Genomic DNA, 11,673 nt, shown 5'->3' with positions numbered 1-11,673 from the left:
AACTGGATTTTTTCACATTTGTTTCGTTTCCATGGCAACGGCAGCCATCTTGATGATGCAATACCCCACTGCACTATTTAATGTGGTGGTCAACATTATGGTATAGTTCCATTAATATTGTTCAAGCCAGTTCTGAGAAATAGTATGGACAAAAAAGTGTGGAAGAATAAATATAACTAGAATTGCCATTGCAAGCAATAGCGGATGTCACCCTTCCCCTATTGCCACTAAGCGGCAACCATTTGAAAACAACTTAACAGTGAATGCAGATCAACGTATAGCGATATATCTTTCTGTAAATTTTCAGGACATTTTGAGCATTGTCAAAAGTTTTACATTTCTTCTGTTTCCATGGCAACGGCAGCCATTTTGAAAATTCCGAAGTCAAAAGTCTCATCTATACATGCCAGTTGACAATAATATTAAGTTTCATTAAGTTTGGATCATTTCGAAAATATTTGACATTTCTGCAGTTTCCATGGCAACGGTGGCCATTTTGGAAATTCCAACTTCAAAAGTCTCATGCCGACTAGACAGTCAACAAATATAGTAAGTTTCATCAAGTTTGAAGCATTTTGAAATTTTTGACATTTTTGACATTTTGTCTGGTTTCTATGGTAACATAGACCATTCCAAATTTCTAATGGCAGATACTCCATTGCTACATGGGAGGGAACATACCATCAGAGTTTCAATGGATTTGACCTACCATTTTAAGGAAGTAAATGCCACTTTTATAGGTTTTTTAAAGCGTTTTGACCATTTTTGCCTTGTTTCCATGGTAACACAAGACATTTTCGAAATTCCAACGCCAAATTGCACATCTTCCAATGTTGCCCATCATTACTGTGAAGTTTCATTAAATTTGGAGCATTTTGATATTTTTGAAATTTTTGGTGTAGTATCCATGGCAACATAGTAGTTCCAATGAATGCCAAAAATCATCCAAAACAAGTATATGCCCGGCACTTACATTGTATCAAAATATAATGATTCTAAGTTAAAGCATCTCCAAATAATTCCCAAAAACCAAAAAGTGGAATTTTTCACATTTGTTCCGTTTCCATGGTAACGGCAGCCATTTTTAATGGTGCTATGACCTACTGCAACCCGAAATTTTGTGTTCCTCATTATAGTTGACTATCACTAAGATTGGTTCCATTGCCTTCAAAAAATCTGCCGGACAAAAATCATTGGAAGAATAAGAATAACAATAACAAAGAAACGGAGAAAAAACAATATGTCACCCGACATTGTCGATCGGGTGACATAATAATAAGAAAAAAAGAAACGAACAATAACAATATGTCACCCCAACTCCTTTGAGGGTGCCATAACTAGATTTGCCATTGCAAGCAATAGCGGATGGCACCCTTCCCCATTGCCAGGCGAGTCGCAGACATTTAGAAAATTCAAAAAAAGTCAAAGAATGCTTCTTTAGATGCAAATCATCATTTTTACAAATTTTCATTCAGTTTTGACTATTTTGAAATTTTTGAAATTTTTTGATGTTTCCATGGTAACGATGACCATTTCCAAAATTCCAAAGACATGTGCCATATTGGTTGATACCATGTTACATATATATAAAGTTTCATTGGAATTGATGCTATATTCTTCAATAAAATGCAGCTTTAATGTATTTTCCCATAGGGTAAATGTTAAACGTTCGCCCTGTTTCCATGACAATGGCAGCCATTTTGGAATTTCTTAATATTGTCACATCATCTAGCCATACCAAGGAACATTACCATAAAGTTTCATCCAGCTAGGTCTTATAATGAAAGATTTAGAATTTGCATTTTTTTTCATATTTTATTAGTTTCCATGGTAACGGCAGCCATCTTGATGATGCCATACCCCCTTTGCACAATTTCATATAGTGGTCTACATTATGGTATATTTCCATCAATATTGCTCTTTAATTCACACAATGTTATCAAATGCGGTTATGTACACCATCACTGGCAACATCAGATTTGGAACTTCCAAAATATAACTTCCTTCTACATTGGTACATCAGTATTGGTCATCAAAACGCCATTCATGCATGGGCTCCAACACTTAAAATATAAAATCTGAGTAACCACTGATTTTCCTGTTCCTCAATGGGGGCTCCAAATATAACGGTGTGTCAAGTGGCTAACAAAACCAATCCAATAAAAGTTGATAATTTCATAATTGGGACCAGACGTATTCAATATATAGACAATAATAGTGCATTGACTTGACATATCAACGATATAAGGATGAGGCTTAGAAACGGGAAAATGCGAGGCTGTGTTGATTGTTGGTGATTTAGTTGATTGTTGGCACAGCTTCGCATTTCCACGTTTCTAAGCCTCATCCTTATATCGTTGATATGTCAAGTCAATGCACTATTATTGTCTTTATACGGCAAACTAAGAAAACCATTTTTAATTGTTGGTTAGTGTGTTAATGTTATTTATTTAATTTAAATATTGGGGGAAATCCCCCTTCAAAAAGGCCTCATATCACACAGCCGTAGAAATATACAACACGATGAAATGCATATCATTACCTGTTAAAAACCGCATTCAATGGTGAACGAATTCGTTTGTTTATAGACTAAAATATCAACAATAAACATAAAACATAATGATTTATAGGTTGCAAACAAAAAATATTAACACGTGAAATATGTTTTTTTTTAATTGTAAAAGAAACTAGTTTTAGTCGTTAAACGCATCGTTGTTTACATTGGAAGCAACAACAGGTTGTAGAGGTCGTATGAATAAATAATTGTAATTTCGACAATTTCCATTTAAATATTCATAAGGAAAAGTGATATCAGGTCAGTGACTGTATATGACATAGAAATATACGATCAACGCATTTTGACTGCTCAAATAGATTGAGTTCAGTATAAAATGAATTAAACGCCCTACAAAACATAATGAGTACAATCATAATTTTCTGCCAATATCTGTATTAAAATTATAAATATATCATTCAACATATATATAAACGCATTTACATAACACAATGCATTATAAAACAAATTATTTATATTTTTTATTTTTTCTTCATCTGTATGAATTATTAAAAGAAAATAACTTTAACTTTACCATATCCAACTAAGTTAGACATTACATGACTTTTGTGACGTATACTAGCCGCCATTTTGTATTATATAAAATGCATAGGTGCTTCAATAAAGTTTAAACCGACCGTGCAACGGCTGTATAGCCAGTCAAGGTCGTTAAAAACTTCCATTTGTAAATTTTAATTTTATCATTACCTGACCCGTTTTCTAACTTTTGCAAATCGATGCTTGCTATTCAAACATATTTCTATCAAACAATATCGGTCCTGACAGTTTAATTTTTGAAATCTAGTATATAAATTACAGTGCAAATTTTTTCGTAAAAACATGCACTTTTTCTCGTTATTTTTCCGTTGACTCAATGCAAAATTACCGATACCCATGTCTACTTGTACAACAAATAAAGATATTCCGTAGATAAAAATCAAACTTTGCAAATCGATTTAGTATATTAAAACATATATCTGCCTAAGAATACTACTTAAAATAGTTTAATTTGAGGGCAAATTCTGTCAAACATCGATTTAAAAAGGTGAATTTTTCGGGATTTTTCAAAATAGCGGATGATGTATATGGAAATGTTGCATCTAACCAAGTATTTGTATAGTAAGACTTTCCTTGATTAAATTATTTTTTTCATGCAGAATCTCTGATATTTCAGTTATTTTCTTTTGTGATATTTGGATATAATTGAGATTCAAAATTTCTTGATAAAAAAATATTATTTGAAGTGTGAAACGAGAACATTTATTTTGAAATATATCAAGGATATACTGTTACCAGAAAAAAAGTTAACAATACAATTTATAATATGTTTTTTCTCTCCTTGTTTTAAAGGTGCTGTTCCTGTTTTCTGTATAATTTATTTTTCTTTCGAAATAAATTTATACATTCCTTTTAGAACAAAAAAATGTTTTCGTCCCAAGAGAAAAATAAAACAATACCCAACAATTATTATAAATAAATATTCTATACCTGAACAGGTGAAATCTGACTGGGGCTATAATGTTACATAACAATATATTGTCAGGTAGACGTGTAAACCAAAAGCAACCACGTGACATTAAACATCCTGTACATGTACATGTACAAGAGTTTAAATTTTGTAATATACAAAAGTTTTCATAAATGTAAAAATAAATATCTTCTCTTCCCCGTGTCAAATCAGAAGAAGTTTTTATCTCATAAACTTTAAGAAAATATGAATATTATGAAAATGTCTTTAAAAAATAATTTTTGATTAAAAAGATAATCAAATATTCATGTTTCCATAATTATTTTAAAGAAATATTCTGATCAAAATTTTAATTTAAATGGATGTTTTTTTAATTCATAGAAAATTAAACGCGATTTCATATTGCATATGATTTTATTATTCATTCTTTTAAATTCAATATTTTAAGCAAAATTCAGGCATCCAATAAATCGATATTGAAAGTTTAACTTGTGTAAAAAAAAAATAAATATTGTATACATTTCAACAGAGACATATTATAATAATACAATTGTTCTGATTTCAACAACATTGTATACTCGACGATATCTAATGACAGAGTTATCGGTCCTGAATAACAAAATAGCTATCATTAAAAATACACCAAGTCGAATACTCCCGTGAATATGATCAATAAGTATATACGATCGATATTACTGTTATCAAGTAATGCACATGGAAACTATTATATGTAACTCTACAAAAATATACCTCCTCGTGTATCAAACTAAGTAGAATATAATTGTCTTAGTATTCTCGACAGAAAGGTGTCGACAAGCACTGTATGTAAACAATGAATTATTTCTTCACGCTCATGTTAAACTGTATGTATTTATTAATCGTAAAACGGTTAATGACAATCCTTCTTAATTTGTAAATACTTTTCAATGTAATAGAATAAAAATAGAACATAGAAAACATTTTCTACATTAACATACACATTTCACCCGACATATGGAAAAAATACGCTCACGCTAAAATATGATGTTTTTCTAAAACATTAATATATACATACCAAAATTATGGATTTTAGGCTCACTGACCACTCATACTTGTGCGTCAAGGATGTGCATTCACTGTAAAAATAAGTAACATGCATGCAATAATTGTAGTTTCACCATTATAGCGAATTCCGCATTACTAGAACTAATTTGACAAATGCGCGCTACATTGTATATGAACTATATCAAACCGAAAAATACAGAAACCCGACAATAAAAATTATCCTACACATACCTGATATTTTCAACTAAAACAACCACATGACTTTGGACAAATCTTCAATACAAAAGAACATCTAACCAAGTCAACTTTTAGCAGCGAACGGACTAGATAACTATCTACCCGTAAAACGAAAACAATAACCAAGCGCGCATGACTAGCGGGAAATCTACCCGGACTAAACTCATTTGCACAATAATGTAAAAGAGGGACGAAAGATACCAAAGGGACAGTCAAACTCATAAATCTAAAACAAACTGACAACGCCGTGGCTAAAAATGAAAAGCCAAACAAACAACAGCACACACGACACAACATAGAAAACTAAAGAATAAACAACACGAACCACACCAAAAAACTAGGGATGATCTCAGGTGCTCCGGAAGGGTAAGCAGATCCTGCTCCACATGCGGCACCCGTCGTGCTGCTTATGTGATAACAAATCCGGTAAATAGTCTAATTTGGTAGGTCACATTCATGAAAGGGAAGGGGATTGTAGCTACGACGTAAGGAACATATCCGATATCATTTGTGAAACGGTTATTCCATAACGGTCAACCAACTCGTGATGGCGTCCGTAAAATTTACGAAGGGATGATTTCAACTTCACCATTTGAAACTCTTGGTTTAATAGCTTCCTTGTGAGCAGCAACCCTCTATCCAGAAAATCATGATAGGAAATGCAAGCACGGGAATATCGTATCAATTGGGAGATATATACCCCGTATGCAGGTGCTGCTGGAATGTTGCTACTTAGATGGAAAGTTCACAATTGGAAAGCTGAAATCACCTCTTTTGTCGTAAAGTTTTGTTTTCAACCGACCCTCATTGTCAATTTCTAGATGTAAGTCAAGATATGAGACCGACTTAACTGTAGTATCCTGTATCCTAGATAGATGCACTCCACATAGTCACCAAATTTTGAATTATTTATTTAAGAACATCATCTATATAGCGAAAAGTAGAGTTAAAGGATATTGCTAACTTGTTATCTTTCTTCCTAAGAAGTTCCTGCATGAAGTCAGCCTCATAATAATAAAGAAACAAGTCGGCAAGTAGATGGGCACAGTTTGTTCCCATTGGAATGCCGACAGTCTGTTGAAAACCACGTCCTCCGATCGTAACAAATATGTTGTCAATCAACATGATCAAGAAATCAAGCATCTTGATAATATCAGTTTCAGAGAATGTTTTGTTCGAATCAGAGTGATCCTTTGCAAAGTAGGATTTATCCCTCCCTAAGACAAGAAACTTGTATCTACGTTGGCCATTCTTTTTTTACGAAGCAAAACAATACCAACTGTTTCAATTTGTCTTTTAGTTTGGAATGTGGAATACTAGTGTACAGAGTAGAAAAGTCAAATGTTTAAATACTGTAACACGATGAAAGAGAGTTAGATTGTATGCACTCTAAAAGATGTTTGGAATTTTTAAGTATCCACATCTAATTCACACCCCTCTAGAATAGGCAGTTTCACAATAACTTTGAAGCCCGTCTTTGATTGCTGATAAAATAGATGTTAATAATTTAGAAAGAGGTTTCGTGGAGCACTTGGAAGGCCCAGCAATATACCGTTGTTTGTAAGGACACTTATGTAGTTTAGGTATCCAATACAGTGATGGCAGATCCAGTTCTTCATCTTTGGTTGAAATTCCAAAGGAACACAGAACAGACCTATGATTATCCAGGATTTCCTATTTGGTAAGTGTCGTGAGGGTATATGTTGAGTTTCCAAGTGAATTGTCAATACCTAATTCGTTTATCAAGCAGTTAATGTAATGAGGTTTACATACAAAAACGATGTTGTTTGGGGCATTATTTGCGGGGACAACAACATATTTGTCATGGCGGTAGGATAGGTTTTTTGCAACATTTGGGTCTTTAAAGATTGACGTAGCATGGGCATTCAGTTTTTTAATTCTGGTTTGTATCAACGACCTCACTGCCTTCTCGCGCTTAGCCCATTGCCTGGCATAATCCTCAACTGAATCCATCAAAATTTTAAAGTTGTATTTCCAATTGATGGATTTAGGTTCACGATATTTCGGACCTTTCGATAACACATTTCATAGAATAGTGTTATTAACAATGTTGAGGTCACCGGTAGTAACGTGGCCAGCAGGATTATATGTGAATTGGAAACTAGCACAAGTGCAATCATGAGGTTTAGACTTGAAGTCGTCAATATCGTAATCCTGCAAAACGTGTTTGTAATTGAAAATTTTAGTTGCAATAGGTTTGGTATAGGTATAAGAAATGATTTGTACAGACTGGTCTTTGAAATAAGGAGGTATTTTCGATTGAACTAATTTATGATGAAGGATATTGACTAAGTTGAGGTCATCGATACCTTTGTTGGCAAAGGAAAGATTAAGGACAGATCTTTTCTCTTTTTCATCTTTGCAAATGCGGACTGGCTTGAAAAGTCTGTGACTTGCAATATCCGAAATTATAGCTGTAATTTTGTATTGGTTTGAATGAGGGTTTGTAACAGTGGATTCCAAACATAAATTGAACAGAGAATGAAGTGTTGACAAGGGTAATGAATAACGTTTCGTGCGAATGGGATGAATACCTAACGGCTTTTGTATAAATGGCAGCAAGTCATTAATAGATACATCATGCAGAGAAGGTGGTGTATAATGACGATGACCATGACTGCGTCTACGTCGAGGAGAGTTGTTGAAAGATTAGGATTGTTAGAGCTATGGTATATCTTTTCGATAATGCGAGCTGTCATGGAAACGATGGAATGATCAGGCTGATTGAAATGCTGGTATAGAATGTCTTTAGCATTGAGGTTAATGTCTGATCTATGTATAATGACCGCACATACGTTTGTTTAGCCTTCCTTCCGTTTCACCGACGTATACCAATCCGCAAAGGTTGAACTCTAATCTGTAGACGACATTTATCGATTTACAATTCAGATCATTAAAGGTAATTCACATTATATAAAGAAACCAGTTTCTATACAAGAAATTCCAACACTTTAATTAAATGATTCAAACAATTTATTAAAAGATTTCACTGCTATCTTTTATTATTTATTTTCTGACTTTTATTATTTTTATAACTATGGTTTCACAATAAATGATGGTGATTTTTTTTAGTAACTTTTATTTTATACAATAAAACACATATATAAAATTATATTCACAAACATCACAAGTCCACTAAAAATGTCACTATAATACATTAATTGACCAAAAGTTTTCCTTGGTTAACATGAACAGTTTATTCTAACGATAACATCAATCTTCACATTAAAGCTCTTGAAAAATACACTAGGCATTTTTTGTTTGAATTACTGGTTCCGTCATTTCGTTTTTATTTTTTTCTTGAGTCACATAAAGAAAGGGCAAACACGAAAATTACTAAACTGATAGATTGATATGTTTTCCGTCCGTGGTATTTAAAAAAAAAAAAAAATAGGAAGTTATGCATTTCTTCATCCAGTATGAAAGATACCCATTCGTCGACTTGAAATCTACCTGTTCTGCTTAACTATGTACTAGATAAATTGAAAACTTATGCAAATGGTGTTTTTAAAATAAAACACCTCGTAATTGAGAAGAAAATTGTAATTTTGTTTGTTTCTATTTACTTTTAAAATTTTTGTCACTATCGTAAACAATGCAGTACACATTTATCGCCTTCTCTAACAGAGCTTCAATTCTTTTGTTCTATTTCAACCAGGTTTCCGACTGTATACATATCCAATATGAGGGTGTTTTTACATACATAGTCAATTTGAAATTTCCAGTCCAAATTTTTGTCAATATATACACCCAAAAGTTTCTGTATTTCAACGGTTGTGATTGGGCTATCTTGTATACATATATTCATATCATTTCCTAGCAAAGCCCGTTTCTTATTTGTTCAGATCAACATAGAAGTAGTTTTTAAGGGATTTATAACCATCCTATTGTTCAGACATCAATTATTTATGAGGTTGGCATCCTAATTTAGTTTCCTTTCTATCTATTCCTTATTTGTTCCATATGTATGAAGTGTTGTATCATCAGCATACATATCAATGGCTGTATGAGTGGAATATTTCACCACTCCTAGACCTTTAAAATCAAATAACAAATTGTAGAGACTTGCACTTATACTGTATGGAAAGGTATATTTCAATTGCAAAATATTTCTGGCTTATTCAGTTTCATTCAGATATCTTAAAGTAAATAAATATCAGCATTAAATTAACCAAACTAAACAAATTTACACATCCACAAATAATCCTCATGCAGTCCACCAGAGTATCAGTCCATCGTCCCCTTATACTGGAATCCCACCCATATAGCTCTTAATTGAAAAAAAACAAATTAGTTGATATGTATTTTATAGCCGGCCGTTTGACGGTCCCTGCCAGTGAACATACCACGTAAACATATAATTGTACAATATATAAGGTAAATGGAGTTATCTGTCTTTTAACTGATGGTAGCAATTTAAAAATGTTTATATTGAAACGTCTGTATGTGGATAATGGACAAAATGTGTAGGTTGAATAGCCAAAAAAGAATCAGCAAAATTAGACAAAAAAATCGTTCATATAGAACACAGAATAATTGGGCACTGACATTAATAAAAAAAAAAAAAGAGAATAATGGACAAATTGTTAAAGAATAAAGAAACGTTAAACATATGATCGTGAGTGAAAATTTAACTTGTATATCAATTGTTTTAATGGTGACGATATAAATGTAAGATGAAAATCTTTCAGCTGCATGTATTTTATCGATATGACCGGCCTATGATAGCAAACATTGGTTATCAGTATGTTTTCTCGTCTATAGATATGTCAATTAGTGTATGTCTGTCCGCGACCCTTAGATCTTATATTATAAAACCATATTATTGGAGAAACCTTCAATGTATAAATATATACAATTAAGGATTTCTAATAATCTTAGAGAATTATGTAATATGGGTAAATTTATATTTCGTGCACAAAAATTAAGATCTAACATGATGTAATATGTTTCACACATTACCTTCTGCTATCTATGTATACTTTGTGTAGTTTATATGTTGTATAATTATGATGACTTTGGTAAATAAAGATATAAAAACATGTCTGTCCGCGACCCATACAACAGGGTGCAGTTGGGGATCGGTGTGTCCTTCATTCCTGTTTTCTTTATTTTTTATACCATTTTTCTCTTTTTTTTTTGGTCCTTTTTCCCATAATGCATGATCTTTTTATCTTAACAAACGTATATTTTTTTTTATTCTTTATATTTTGGCACTTTATGTTGCCTATTTTCTTTTATCCGTTATACCCCATTTAGACCCTCATATATGGTTAAAGGTCAAACCAAGAAACTTTAAATTAGTTCATATGGGAACCAACTGAACTCGTCTTCTTGTCGATTTATTCCTTTTTTTGCATGAAGCTGACTCCATTTATATTAAGAAAAAAAAAGTTATCAAAGGTACCAGGGGCCTGGTTTTCGAAAGTATCATATGATATGTCAAAGGATGTAAATCAAAGCTGTCGTTAAGAGAGTCATAGCTATGATGCTCTTATGACTGTCATAAGTGAACATTATTTTCTATTAGTTTTAAATAATGATTAAAAAGTGATAAATATAAAAATAAAAATAATGAAAAGTATGAACATATCAATTATTATCATTCTTAATATCTACGAATATTTTATTGAAGAAATAATTGATGCAAGCTATACTTTATTGCAGTTTTAACATGGGTAGGCATTATATTCGTGATTATTTTTGCCCGAGCGACAGTGAGGGCTAAAATAACACGAATATAATGCCTAAGTTTTAACATGGGTAGGCATTATATTCGTGATTATTTTTGCTCGAGCGATAGTGAGGGCTAAAATAACACGAATATAATGCCTACCAATGTTAAAACTACAATAAAGTATAGCTTGCATCAATTATTTCGATTCTGATTAGGACAATTAACTAAAGGCAATTTCCAAGTCCGATGTGTATAAGGGTAAAAGCGAAGTTCAAGATTTATTTAATAATTATCCCACGATGACGCGATATGTCAGTGTAAGATCACTCCGATGAACGGAGGCCAGAGGGTGAGCTAACACTGACACACCAAGTCCGAGTGGGATAACTATTTTACATCTGCTTTAGATCCCAGCTGTTTCAGATTAGACGAAAAAACATTTACAATTCATAAAATCTAGTTTAGAACGCCACACAACCATTATAATATACTTCATACATTACTATATGATTTATACCATTTTTGACTCCCGAACACGATGAGACAGAATATATATCAAACAATCTCAACTCGCCCCACTGGCCAATCGTCCCAACCTATATCGCCACTTTATGAAAAAAATCGTCCCACTCTTGTTTACCGACTCGGCCCACTTTTGAAAATGTGTAAAAT

This window comes from Mytilus galloprovincialis, chromosome 1 (assembly GCF_965363235.1).
Source record: "Mytilus galloprovincialis chromosome 1, xbMytGall1.hap1.1, whole genome shotgun sequence".
NCBI lineage: Eukaryota > Metazoa > Mollusca > Bivalvia > Mytilida > Mytilidae > Mytilus > Mytilus galloprovincialis.
Note: the sequence above shows the minus strand (reverse complement) of the source record.